Genomic DNA, 13,926 nt, shown 5'->3' on the forward strand with positions numbered 1-13,926 from the left:
TAACCCTGCAGTAGTGTCTCACATCCACATGCATTACACTTGACTGTGGGGCGCTTGCAGAGCAGTTCACTTTAATGAGTTACACTCAGTGGGTGCTAAACCTGCCAAAAACAACAGGGGGTATAATTCCTGCCACTTCCGCAAAGCCTTGCAGCCGTGCCATGCATACACTTACTGCCACTGCAGCTAAAAGGGGGAGTGGTTGTGGGGTGGTAAAAATCTGCTTCAACTGTGGGGTTTTACTGCTCCTCAATTGCTAGCGTATACAAGCCCTAAGAAAAGTAAATCAAGCTTTTTTTTTTTTTTGATGCAAAACACCTCAACATGCAGTAGTGTATTTGGCTACATTCACACCTTGGCATATTTACAATGTGTACAAATCACAGTGTGCGTGTCCTTAGAGGGCAGCCCAGGCATTTCAATGGGCACCCCTACACACAGCAAAGTAGCTGATGTAGCCTTTTGCCACGTTGAGTTTTGTGCATTGTTAAAGTGGTTGTAAACCCTTACCTATACCCAGTGAAGTGACTGGCCAGAACAAGGCAGATTGCCGTTCTGTCAGGAGGGAAGGCATGGATTCTGTGTTGCTGCAAAACAGGGACATCGATCCATGTCTTCCCCTAGGCAAAGCAGCTCCCACACTGTACAAAAACACTAGCTAGGCACACAGTTAGCCTTTTAAATGCTCCTGATGTTAACCCCTTCCCAGCCAGTGTCATTAGTACAGTGACAGTGCATATTTTTAGCACTGATCACTGTTTTAGTGTCACTGGTTCCCAAAAAAGTGTCAGTGTCCGATTTGTCCTTTGTAATATCACAGTCCCGCTATAAGTCACCGATCGTCACCATTACTAGTAAATAAAAAAGAAAAATTCAATAAATATCTCCCATAGTTTGTAGACACTATAACTTTTGCACAAACCAATAAATATACGCTTATTGGGATTGTTTTTAACAAAAATATATAGCGGAATACATGTTGGACCATTGATGAAGAAATTTGATTTTTTACATTTTTTTATTTGCTATAATTTTATAGCAGAAAGTAAAAATTTTGTGTTTTTCGAAATTGGCAATCTTTTTTTGTTTGCAGCACAAAAAATAAAAACCGCACAGGTGATCAAATACCACCAAAAGAAATCTCTATTTGTGGGGAAAAAAGGACATAATATTTATTTGGGTACAGTATCACACGGCTGCGCAATAGGCATTTAAAATAATGCAGTTCCATATCGCAAAAAATGGCCTGGTCATGAAGGGGGTAAATCTTCCAGAGGTCAAGTGGTTAAGTCTGTAAAAACAAAAAACAAAAAGGTCCTGCAAGTTGCACCACATTATGAGAGACTTACCTTTTGTACAAAGCCCTCCAGCGGCACTCTGTCATGGTTCCTGCCACTTCTATCTTCCTTCTGGGTTCGCAGGATCCAGCCGTTTGAATGGCCAAGCCATGATGACGTCACTCTCACACCCACGATGACATCACAGTTGCAGCTCAGTGCTCTGGATTGACGCTACAGTGGTCTCCTCAATTTAGAGTGCAGTTCGCATGCGTCGGTGACATCACCAGCTACAACCATAGTTAATATCTCCTAAACGGTGCACATTCAGGAGGAATTCATTGTACATACAGGTAAGCTTTATTAAAGGTTTACCTGTAGGTACAATTTTCTAAGCGGTGTTTACTACTGCTTTACCACACATTTTGTGTCTGATGCTTGTTTTTCTGCGCAGAAAAGAATGCATCTGCTTCCTGCGTTTAGGGTGATATAAGGCTAGGTTCACATATCTGCATCTGGGTGGTAGGTAGGCCATGCACTTCAATAGGCTGCTTTAACCACAAAAACGCAGAGAAAATAGTCTTTGAATCTTTTTTCAAAGTCACAAATAAAAACATGTCATATTTTCCGATGTGCGGTGGTGCCACTTAACCATAGCTGGATGTCATTAGGTTGAAGTGGAGATATCTGAATGATACCTGCAGCTATAGGCATCATCCAGATATCTTTTTTTTTCAGCCAGCAATTCTCTAAGGCTACGTTCACATGTGGGCGTAGCGGATCGCGGGTAGAATCACCGCGATTCTGCCTGCGATCCAGAAATCATTGCAAATCGCGGGACGCCTGTGCGTTTCCCGTGATTTGCAATGGCACCCCAAACGCTGTATGATGTTGCCGCTATTTCCGCCTGCCGAATCACGGTAACATCGCGCAAACAAAATGCAAATGTAAATGGCATTCAAACCACACGTGAGGTATCGCTGCGAACGTTAGAGCGGGAGCAATAATTCTCCCCTGTAACTCTAAACTGGTAACCTGTAAACATTTTTTTTTTTTTTTTAGTTTTTTTAACAATGGGTTCATTTAATTCTTCTAAAAAAATATATACAATTCTAAAGGAATTGCGTGGGCAAAACATAAAACCATCTCAACAGATTGCTTAGCGCTAATAATATGACCTGAGATGGGTTTCTAAACTCACAATGCAACTCTATTATGGAGGAAAAAAAAACCTGCTGTAGTGAACGCATGTGGGTAAAAAAAATTCTTCCTGCAAAGCAATATCATAATGTGCTTGTATGCACTGCATACTAGCACATTATGAGAAACTTACCTTTAAACAAAGCCCTCCAGCTGTGGGCTGTCACCACTGCGGAGGCTTTCATCTTCACTCAGTCTTCCTTCTGGGTTCGCGGGCTGCTGCAGCTTAAATGGCTGAGCCACGATGATGTCACTAGCTGCTGCTTACTAGAATATCTCCTAAATTGGCTAAATGGTGCATGTTTAGGATATATTAATTTTACCTACAGGTAAGCTTTATTATAACCTTACCTGTAGGTAAAAATAAATAAAGAGAGTTTACTATTACGGGGTACCCACCGCCTCCCACCTACCACAATTCCTCCTGAACTATCACTATGATGGGCTGACTAAGTGGCAAATATGAATGCATGTTAGGTGGGAACATGCTTTGACACTGCCATGAATGGTAAAAAGGCCTGGCATACTGCAAGACTTGGAAGCTGTTGCAGACATGTGCAGTTGGTACTGTGCACCTGCACTTTATACCTGACAGAAGTATTATTTTCCAAGACAGGCTTTCTTTAAACAGGCCATATTTGTGATTGATAATGCTCCTGGGATAACTCTTATAATATAGATGATCAATTCTGCATACATAAAAGCACAATTTCCGATCAACTTACCTGTAAACATTTTTAACCATGTTAAAATCAGTACTTTTTGCTAGAAAATTACTTAGAACCCCCAAACATTATATATATATATATTTTTTAGCAAAGACTCTGGAGAATAAAATAGCAGTTGTTGCTATATTTTATATCACACGATATTTGCGCAGCGGTCTTTTCAAACGCAATTTTTTGGGAAAAAATACACTTCACTGATTTGTCAAAAACTAAACAGTAAAAGTTAACCCAATTTTTGTATATTATGAAAGATGATGTCATGCTGAGTATATAGATACCTATCATGTTATGGTTTAAAATAACGACAAACAACGGTACTTAAAAATCTCCATAGGTGATGCTTTCAAAATTTTATGGTTTCCAGTTTATAGTTGCTATAATTATTGCTCTCGCTCTGACAATCGCAGCAATACCTTACATGTGTGATTTAAATACTGTTTACATTTGCGGGCGCAACTTAAGTATACATTTTCTTTGGATGCGCGAGCATGCGGGGATGGGGCGCTTTAAAATTGTTTTTTTTTTCTCTTAATTTTTTATTTTTTTTACACTGTCCCTTTAAAAAGAAAAAAAAAATATGATCACTTTTATTGCTGTCACAAGGAATGTAAACATTCCTTGTGACAGTAAAAGGCAGTGGCAGGTACTCTTATGGAGGGATCTGGGGTCTAAAAGACCCCAAACCCCCTCCTCTGCACTTCAAAGTATTAAAAATGGCAAAATTGGTGTTTTTGAATACTTTGGATTTTTTTAAATTGGCAGCCGAGTAAACCTGAAGTGACATTGTGACTTTGCTTCAGGGTTACTACATCAGAGACCCGATCTAAGCCAGTCCTGGCCTTGATCAAGACTCCGGCTGCTCGTTTGGATCTCCCGGTGGGACTGGAGACCCCGGGGGAGCGACGGCGGGAGGGCGTCCCATCCTGCTTCTTGTGCTATTGGCTGAGTGGCTGCTTAGCTTCATTGGTTGTTATCACCTGAAAGGCGACCACCAGAGCTATAAAAACGGTACCGGGGTGAAGCCTCTAGCTGTAGGCATCACCTCAGTACAACCACTTCAGCAAAATTATGTACAGGTACGTTGTTTTGCTGGAAGTGGTTAAAGCGTCCGCTATGGAGATTTTTTAAGTACCAAAGTTTGGCGCCCATTCCATGAGCATGCGCAAAGTGTGACATGTTATGTATCTATTTACTCAGCATAACCTCATCTTTCACATTAGACAAAAAAACGGGGGTAAATATTGTGTTTTGTTTTTTTTTTTTCAATTCATGAAAGTTTTTTTCCCCCCAAAAAAATCATATAAAAAAAAACTTGGATAGGAGAAGGGATGAGTGGGATACTCCAACTGATAACTATGCACAATCTTGAGGACTTCTATCTGTATTGAATGCGGCAAGGCCGCTGACTCACCCTGCCACTGAGGTGAAATGTTGAAAGGCGAACTATGCAGTAAATTGCTCTTCAGGGTCTAACTTGGCACCCCCTTTCATGCTGTGTGTGCTGACATTCTGTCCACTGACCCCACTAAAGGGCCTTCCTGGGCAGACCCCTGGCAAGCCCCCTGGTACTCATGGACACTGTTTTTCCCAGGTAGCTCTGCCTTCAGCTCCACTGTCAGTTTCCTCAGGACTTCTCTGGCTCAGCTCCACACCTGGCTCACTAGGCCGACTGCCTGTGACCACCTTCCTCTCTGACAGGAGGAGAGACAGCCGTCACCCTGCTCCTAGGACCTGGCTTCCCGCCCAAAGACACCCTGCCTCATGTGCTCTCGGCTTTTATGGTCAATCCCAGGATGCACTGCGGTGGTGCTCTCCCACTGGGACTGCCACAAAAGTCTATGTATCATTGGCCAGGTTTCCTCCACTGTCCAACAGGCCTGGATGCAGTGGGGACACTCCCTCAGACCAGATCAATACACACTGAGCACAATGAGCAGCCTTAACAAAAAGATCAGGCTCCCCTGATAGGCAGATGGAGCAAAACAAATGCTCTTACCTAGCACCTGTCTAGGAGGGTGCTACATCCACCCCCTCCAAAAATGAGCCATGTCCCCATTGGCTCTGGAACCCCCTTAAAAAAAAAACCTGGAGTATCCCACAAACTTGGAAAGAGTTGAAAAAGGAAAAGAACAAATGTACAGAATAAATTAGGTAGCAAAAATATAAATATTCTGTATATACAGTATGGTACAAGTTAGTTGCATTTAGGGCAATGCACCCCCCACCAAGCAAACTCTGCCCTGGTGGGTGGACATAACATCCTAACTATCTAGCTCTATTTACTGTATTTCTACACAACCTGAAAGAGAAGACAAGAATAGGCACTTCTGTAGTTACATACACAACATGACCTGACTTAGAGTGATGAGAAGACCCTCCCCGCGGTGGCGACCTTCTCATCCAGCATCCCTAACTAGGTAATCCCATTTCACATGTCATCTTGACTCGGAATCTAGCTCGCTCCTTCAAGGCGATCCTGAATCCTGTCACTGACTACCTATAACAGTCTATGACTGATGTCTGCAGTGCCCTTCTTTCAAGCGACACCCAGCATAATTTCGTCTTCCGCAGGAACCTGGTCCTGGAGACTGAGCAGCCTGCCAGTCCTGTGAAAGAAGGATTTCTTCAGGGGCCCCTGGCAAAAGGGCACCCCCCACCAAAAGACTCCCAGAGCTTTGCCCACTTCCTCCGGGCAGTCACTCCCAAAGTTCCAGTTCTGGCCCATTGGCCCAAAGTAGTCCACCTGGAACTTGGTGCAAAATTTCACTTTCCCTTTTCTTTTGTAATCCATGACCCCGGTCTGATGGCCCAAAGGATCTCTAGAACAGCAATGATGCCTTTAAATTTCTCCTGAGAGCATCGGCCATCTGATGTAAGTCCATTAACTGATGGTGTCCCGTAGTTTTCCTGACCCCTTCTGCAAGGATAGAAGGGAAAGGGGTAATGGAAAGAGGGCATAAGCCCCAACAATAACTGAGCTTGACCTTTCTTTTTTTTTTCTTTTCATCTGGTGTTCCTCTTCTTGTTCAGTTCACAATAGGCTAGCCAGCCTTACTTGAATTTGAAAGTTCTCCTTAACAGTATAAATCTGGATGGGGAATCCATACAATCTTCCCATCCTTATGTTGTATTCAGATCGACCAAGCCTGGCCAGATTCGTCTGGGCAGAGGACCTCCACTTGGTCCAGGTAGATGGACCGCCCATGTTTCCACTGCATCTTGACTGATAGAAAAGTCTTGCACAGGTCCATCCTGGACTGTTTCCGATGTGGTTTGGGGACAAATAGTAAGTCCCATAAAGCCTCATCACACCAGGACTCTCTCTTGGCCTCTATCTCGAGCATAACCTCCCGTGGAGCGTTATATAATGTTTGGGGGCTCTGAGTAATTGTCTAGCAAAATGAAAAGGATGAATTTTACATGTAGGAGAGGACTGCCAGAATTGGCCTGGGCTGGAAGTGGTTATGATGAATGGTGCACCTGTATGTCTGCTAAACAGTGGTGCATGGGAACACACGTGATTCTGTAAGCGTTTCTGACCCACACAAGTGGGAACCCAGTGAATGGCACCGTAAATCACAGCATGCGTTTATCCCGTGTTTAGGAACCATTGAGGTGTGAATGGGGCCTCCCCCTGCATTGTGGTGTGCTGCAATGCATGTGTGTCAGAGTTCACTGAGAATGAACTGCACCACAATACATGTAGTGTTCCCACAATGCATCACAGAAGTGTGATAGGCTTGAAGTGTAAGTTGGGATGGGACACCGGGACTGTTCTTGCACAGGGACTCTGGTGGTTCTATCACTGGTACCTCCCTGTCCCATCCTAGAAGAAGAAAATCTCTAGAACATTTCCGTATTGTTACCCTCCCCTTCCTCATCTACACACAACACACAGGTGGCGCTGCTCTTCCTCTCTGCACTGCGCGCTCCCGCACTCCGTGTCGGGATCGCGCTCACGCCCTGCCTGGCGGCTGAGGAGAGGAGAGGGGGCGGGCGGAGTGCGTCACTGGCGGAGGGGAAGAGGAGGAGGTGTGGCAACCCGGAACCGGAAAGGGTGAGGAGAAGGAGGGTCTGTGCATCGAGAAAGGGGTCTGTGGAGAACGTAGGAAGGAGCCGGCACCGGCGGGGAGTCCAGGCCGCAGCGCTTCACAACAACTCCCGGTAATTGATCGTGCTTTGTGTACTACTGCTTGTCGCCGCATGAGCTGGGAGGTGCTGTTCTTACTCGGGGGACCGGGGCACGGAGAGCTTGTGGGGAGCGCAGCACTGACATCCCGTGTATGTGATGCTGGGACTTCTAGTTCCATGTCAGCTGGCTACACGCTTCCCGCCTTTCCTGGTATACAGGTTGCTGCTCTGCCCCTGACCTGGGACCCGAAGTGTTAGTGTCCACACTTATCTGATTGGACGATTGTCCACACACTCTTATCTGATAGGATGATCACACCTCACGCTCTTATCTGATTGGGCAATTGACCACAAATTCACACTCTAATTGGACAATGCTTACCTGCTAGGACGTTTGTCCACAAACTCTTATGTGATAGGTTGATCAGCCATACAATTATCTGATTGGACAAGTGCCAACACACTCTTAGCTGATGGGATGGTCGCCGACATAAGTTTATCTGATAGGACCATTGCCCACATACTCTTATCCTATTGGTCAATTGTATGCACACTTTCTTATCTAATAGAGTGATCAGCTGTACACACATGTGATTGGACAAAGCTTTCCTGACTGGGCAAGCAACCACACAACCTTATCTGTTGGGAGAATTGCCCACACACTTTTATTTTATCGGTCAATTGTCTGCACACACATCTAATAGGACAATTCCTATCTGATTGGACAATTGTCCACATATGCTTCTCTGCTTGGACAATCATTTACCTGTTCTTAGCTGATCAGCCACATACACGCTCTTAGCTGATGGGGCCGTCAGCCGCATACACGCTCTTAGCTGATGGGGCCGTGGGCCGCATACACGCTCTTAGCTGATGGGGCCGTGGGCCGCATACACGCTCTTAGCTGATGGGGCCGTGGGCCGCATACACGCTCTTAGCTGATGGGGCCGTGGGCCGCATACACGCTCTTAGCTGATGGGGCCGTGGGCCGCATACACGCTCTTAGCTGATGGGGCCGTGGGCCGCATACACGCTCTTAGCTGATGGGGCCGTGGGCCGCATACACGCTCTTAGCTGATGGGGCCGTGGGCCGCATACACGCTCTTAGCTGATGGGGCCGTGGGCCGCATACACGCTCTTAGCTGATGGGGCCGTGGGCCGCATACACGCTCTTAGCTGATGGGGCCGTGGGCCGCATACACGCTCTTAGCTGATGGGGCCGTGGGCCGCATACACGCTCTTAGCTGATGGGGCCGTGGGCCGCATACACGCTCTTAGCTGATGGGGCCGTGGGCCGCATACACGCTCTTAGCTGATGGGGCCGTGGGCCGCATACACGCTCTTAGCTGATGGGGCCGTGGGCCGCATACACGCTCTTAGCTGATGGGGCCGTGGGCCGCATACACGCTCTTAGCTGATGGGGCCGTGGGCCGCATACACGCTCTTAGCTGATGGGGCCGTGGGCCGCATACACGCTCTTACAGGGTTCGTACGGTCATGAAAAACCTGGAAAAGTCATGGGATTTTAAAATGGCACTTTCCAGGCCTTGAAAAGTGTTGGAAAATTAACTTAACCCAAAAGTTTTGGAAAAGTCATGGAAATTATTTGTTTCATGTGCAGAAAAGAGAAAGGCGCCACTCAGTGGAGCATGTAAATTTATTGACACGTATTATAATTAAGAAATTACATGGAGGTGGAGGCCAGCCTGGGACAAACGCTGCGGACCCGGAAGGACGCCGATCTGATAGACGCTTAACATCTCCATGTAATTTCTTAATTATAATATGTGTCAATAAAATTATTTACATGCTCCACTGAGTGGCGCCTTTCTCTATTTTCTGCCTGTTCGTGGGACTGTTGCTTCGGCCTAAAAAAGAGCTGCCCTCGATGTAAGCGCTGCATTTGTGCATCTGTGCAATCCATACCAGTCCCGCTGCACCTTATCCGTCATGACTGCCTGAACTGAAGCTTTATCCCCAAGCAGGAGCGCCCATCAAATCTTTTTCTTTCTCCAGTATATTCGAATATAGTTGATGATATGGGTTAAATTACAATAGTTAACTAAATATTTCATATTCTACTGTACACTACAAAGCTTATCATTTATTTTAGTAAAAATATGCTGGGTGTAACATGGATTTTCTTCTTATTTAACATGTATACATAGACATTTCATGAAACATTAGGTCATAAATATTTTAAGTTCTGGAAAAGTCATGGAATTTTATTGGTAAAAATGTGTATGAACCCTGTCTTAGCTGATGGGGCCATCGGCCGCATACACGCTCTTAGCTGATGGGGCCATCGGCCGCATACACGCTCTTAGCTGATGGGGCCATCGGCCGCATACACGCTCTTAGCTGATGGGGCCATCGGCCGCATACACGCTCTTAGCTGATGGGGCCATCGGCCGCATACACGCTCTTAGCTGATGGGGCCATCGGCCGCATACACGCTCTTAGCTGATGGGGCCATCGGCCGCATACACGCTCTTAGCTGATGGGGCCATCGGCCGCATACACGCTCTTAGCTGATGGGGCCATCGGCCGCATACACGCTCTTAGCTGATGGGGCCATCGGCCGCATACACGCTCTTAGCTGATGGGGGCCATCGGCCGCATACACGCTCTTAGCTGATGGGGCGATAGCCAATTTTTATTCATATTGATTAGTGATGTGAGTTGTGGTGTGTTTTCAGGTAATTTGAGTTCTTGGTCTAAGGCCTGGTTCACACTGGTGCAACATGGGATCTGGCTTGTTTCCCTATGAGAGTCCTCTTAACTGATTCAACACCAGTCAATCCTGTCTTAGAAAAGGTTCCTGCACTACTTTTGTCTGACTTTTATAAAACTTTCAATGCCACAGAGTGTCTGTGGGACTGAAGTTGCAATGCAAAGTCGGTTCAGAAGTTGTGCGACTTTCTTGTGGGAAAGGTGTGCACCTGGGCTTATAGAATATCGATGATCATCAGGTGTGTTATTACACAGACTGGGCTCATAGTGTTTCTGGGCTGCACGCAGTCTGTGGAGGAAAAAAGACCTCAATGTCACCATATCTTGAGGGCCTATTCATACGTGCTAGACTGGAGTGGTTTAGGGTGCAGGCAGCAGTCTATTTTGAACTGCAGAAAGCTGTGGCAGTGTGATGAGCGGTTTGTTACATCATACAGTCTCCCCCCCCCCCCCCCTCTTTTTTAATTTTTTTATGGGAAGTGCACAAAGAAGTGACAATGTCACAGCACAGTGTGACATGCAGGGCAATCCAGAGAGAAGTGTGATATTAATCAAACATGTTGGATATTTTTGCACAGCTCTGGACTGCTGCAAAACACTGTGGCCTGCTGTGAACATGACACGGAAGATGGTTGTTTTCTTTGTGTCATTGCAGTTACCTGTGTTTATCTCCTAACAGTGGTAATGGGCCCTGAAGACTGCTGTTTTTTCTCTCTCTAGAAATAAAAAGTTTAACGTAACTAAAAGGACTACTTTTTTATGTTGGATATTTGATGACTGATATCTGTGTCGCCTAATGGCCCATTTACACCAGAGTGTTTTGTAGGTCAATGCTCCAGAAACAATCAACATCTCAAATCCCATGTGTTTTATTGGTGGCCATTCACATACAAGTGCTCAGAAACCTGGAGCCTGACACCTGATGCTACATGAGCTATTTTTGAGACAAATTTGGATGTTTTTGGTCCCATTGACTTTAGTAAGAATACCTCTAAGAACTGGCTTCCTCACCCTAGAGATTTCTATTGGCTAAAACAAAAGTTCCCAAAGCTTGAAAACCTATGTAAAACATTTGAAATACACTTCTAAATTTCTCATACACACAAAACAAGACTTATGCTCAGGTGTGAAGGCAGCCTCTGGAGATTTCCCTTCCTTTCCTGTTCTGTAGACTTATAAGGAAGCAATAGGATAACTTTCCAGTGTGAAGGAAAGCCCCTCTTAAACAGCTGGAAGAGGAGCAAGTGTCTCCATTGGAAGAATCCCCTCTATTCATGTTTTAGTTACAGCTCACAAATTTGGATTTTCCCTCTTTATTGCCGCTGACACTCCGAATTACATGCGATCTCGCAAGCCGCACAAATGCGAACCGGCACTTAGAACTGAACTCCAGGCAGATAAAAAATAAATAAATAATAATCCAGGTATGTGTTAAGTAATTGAAGCCCAATTCCAAAAACTTTTTTTTCTTCTATGTCCCTCCCTCCTGTTTAGAGGAGAGAGAGAGTGAGAAAAAAAAGAAAAAAAGCACAACTCACTCTCTCTATCGCTGTCCTCTGTGACACCTTTCACTGTCAGTCCTTTTCTCGTTTGAATGTCAAAGAATGGGTTTCAGTGAGCCGTGAGATGAGCTGCTGCTACTCCAAAAAAATTGGGCCTCCAAAGGAAGATTCAACTAGGAATGCCCGCACCAGCACATGACCTGCAGCAGCCATAGACGTTCCAATCCCCGCTGAACCGGCCGAGATTCGAACCATGTTTTTGCAGGCTAATTGGACCCACGTTGATCGATCAACTTGGGTACAACCAACCTGTCCGATTCTTTATATGATTGCCAGCCGCTGTAGTTGCTATCAATAATAACGGTATTCCCCTGGCCCTGGCACCCCCCTGTTTTTTTTTCTTTCCCGTAACTCGTGGTTGCAGGAAAGAGAAAACCACTCCATCTATTTGGCTTTAAGATATACACTTCTAGAGTTTACCAAGACCATATATATATATATATATATATATATATATATATATATATATATATATATATAGTGATCATTAAACTATTTTTTTTAATGCAAAGTTGAGCAGAATTTGGGAGAAGCTGTGAGAAGCCTAGACTTCCATTTATCTACAAGATAATGCAAAACTTCTCAACATTGGCACTGACTTAATTTTATTATTTTGTGGTATTGGAGCAAATCTAACCGAAATGGCCACTATATTTGGGACACCTTGCTAGTACCGGGTTGGACCCCCTTTTGCCTTCGGAGCTGCCTTGATTCTTCTTGGCATAGATTCAACAAGGTGTTGAAAACATTCCTCAGAGATTTTGGTCCATATTTACATAATGGTATCATGCAGTTGCTGCAGATCTGTTGGCTGCACATCCATGATGATGAAAAAATCTCCCATTCCACCACATCCCAAAGATGCTCTACTGGATTGAGTTCTGGTGACTGTGGAGGCCGTTGGAGTACAGTGACCTCATTGTCATGTTCAAGAAACCGGTTTGAGATGATTTGAGCTTTGTGACATGGTACATTATCCTGCTGGAAGAAGCCATCAGAAGATGGGGACACTGTAACTGTAGTCATAAAGGGATGGACATGGTCAGCAACAATACTCAGGTAGGCCGTGGCATTTAAATGATGCTCAGTTAGTACTAAGGGCCCCAAAGTGTGACAAGAAAATATCGCCCACACCATTACACCACCAGCCTGAACCATTGATCAAGGCAGGATGGATCCATGCTTTCATGTTGTTTACACCAAATTCTGATCCTACCATCTGAATGTCGCAGCTGAAATCGAGACTCATCAGACCAGGCAACATTTTTTCCATTGTTAAAATGTCCAAATTTGGTGCAAATTGTAGCCTCAGTTTCCTGTTCTTAGCTGATGGGCGTGGTACCTGGGGTGGTCTGCTGCTGCTGTAGCCCATCTACTTCAAGGTTTGATGTATTGTTGTGCATTCAGAGATGGTGTTCTGCATACCTTGGTTGTAACAAGTGGTTATTTGAGTTACTGTTGCCTTTCTGTCATCTCAAAGCAGATTGCCCATTCTCCTCTGCCCTCTGACATCAAGGCATTTTCATCCACACAGCTGCCGCTCACTGGATATTTTCTCTTTTTTTTTTCAGACCATTCTCTGTAAACCCTATAGATTTTTGTGCGTTAAAATCCCAGTAGATTAGCAGGTTTTGAAATGCTCAGACCAGCCCGTCTGACACCAACAACCATGCCACGTTCAAAGTCTCTTAACTTCCCTTTCTTTCCCATTCTGATGCTCGAGTTGAACTTCAGCAAGTTGTTTTCACCACGTCTAGATGCCTAAATGCATTGATTTGCTGCCATGTGATTGGCTAATTAGAAATTTGTGTTGCCAAGCAATTGAACAGGCGTACCTAATAAAGTGGCCGGTAAGTATAGTTTGGGAAATCTTCCCTTTCTAGTAAGGGAAATATGATGCTAATATGGAGGGTTTTTTGCAACCCTATCTGTTCTAATATTTTACAATACATTTCTCAAGATTCCTTCAATTAAAAGACTGTGCCTGCAGGGTTTATTATCCACTCCAACCCTCCCATGTTATTTGAAGATTCAGCAAGCTGTTACCTGACAGGCTTTGTTCTAGTCACCTATGAAACAAGGTTTGCGGTCAGATTAACTACATTTATAAGAGCTCATACTTTCACTCTTAATCTAGATAAAGAAATCATCAGACAGGTATTTTTAACTCATGACCATTTAATGAAACACTATTGGTGCAAATAATGTGCAGGAGAGGTTGCAGCTACCAAAATCGGTCCACACCTGGATTTGTATATATTCCCACAATTAGCAGGCTTTTGCTTGCTGCTTCAA

General features: G+C 44.8%; 1 protein-coding gene across 1 annotated transcript in view; it reads left to right on the top strand.

The window, feature by feature from the left end:
- Positions 1-7,239: 7,239 nt before the first annotated feature.
- PAK2 (p21 (RAC1) activated kinase 2) overlaps positions 7,240-13,926 on the top strand; it is a 96,589-nt gene continuing 89,902 nt past the window's right edge. The window contains exon 1 of the mRNA XM_082251859.1: positions 7,240-7,369. The gene's annotated coding sequence lies outside the window, so the exon portion shown is untranslated. The remainder of the gene's footprint in view (positions 7,370-13,926) is intronic.

The sequence above is a fragment of the Pelophylax lessonae genome, assembly GCF_965119305.1.
Source record: "Pelophylax lessonae genome assembly, chromosome: 3".
Taxonomy (NCBI): domain Eukaryota; kingdom Metazoa; phylum Chordata; class Amphibia; order Anura; family Ranidae; genus Pelophylax; species Pelophylax lessonae.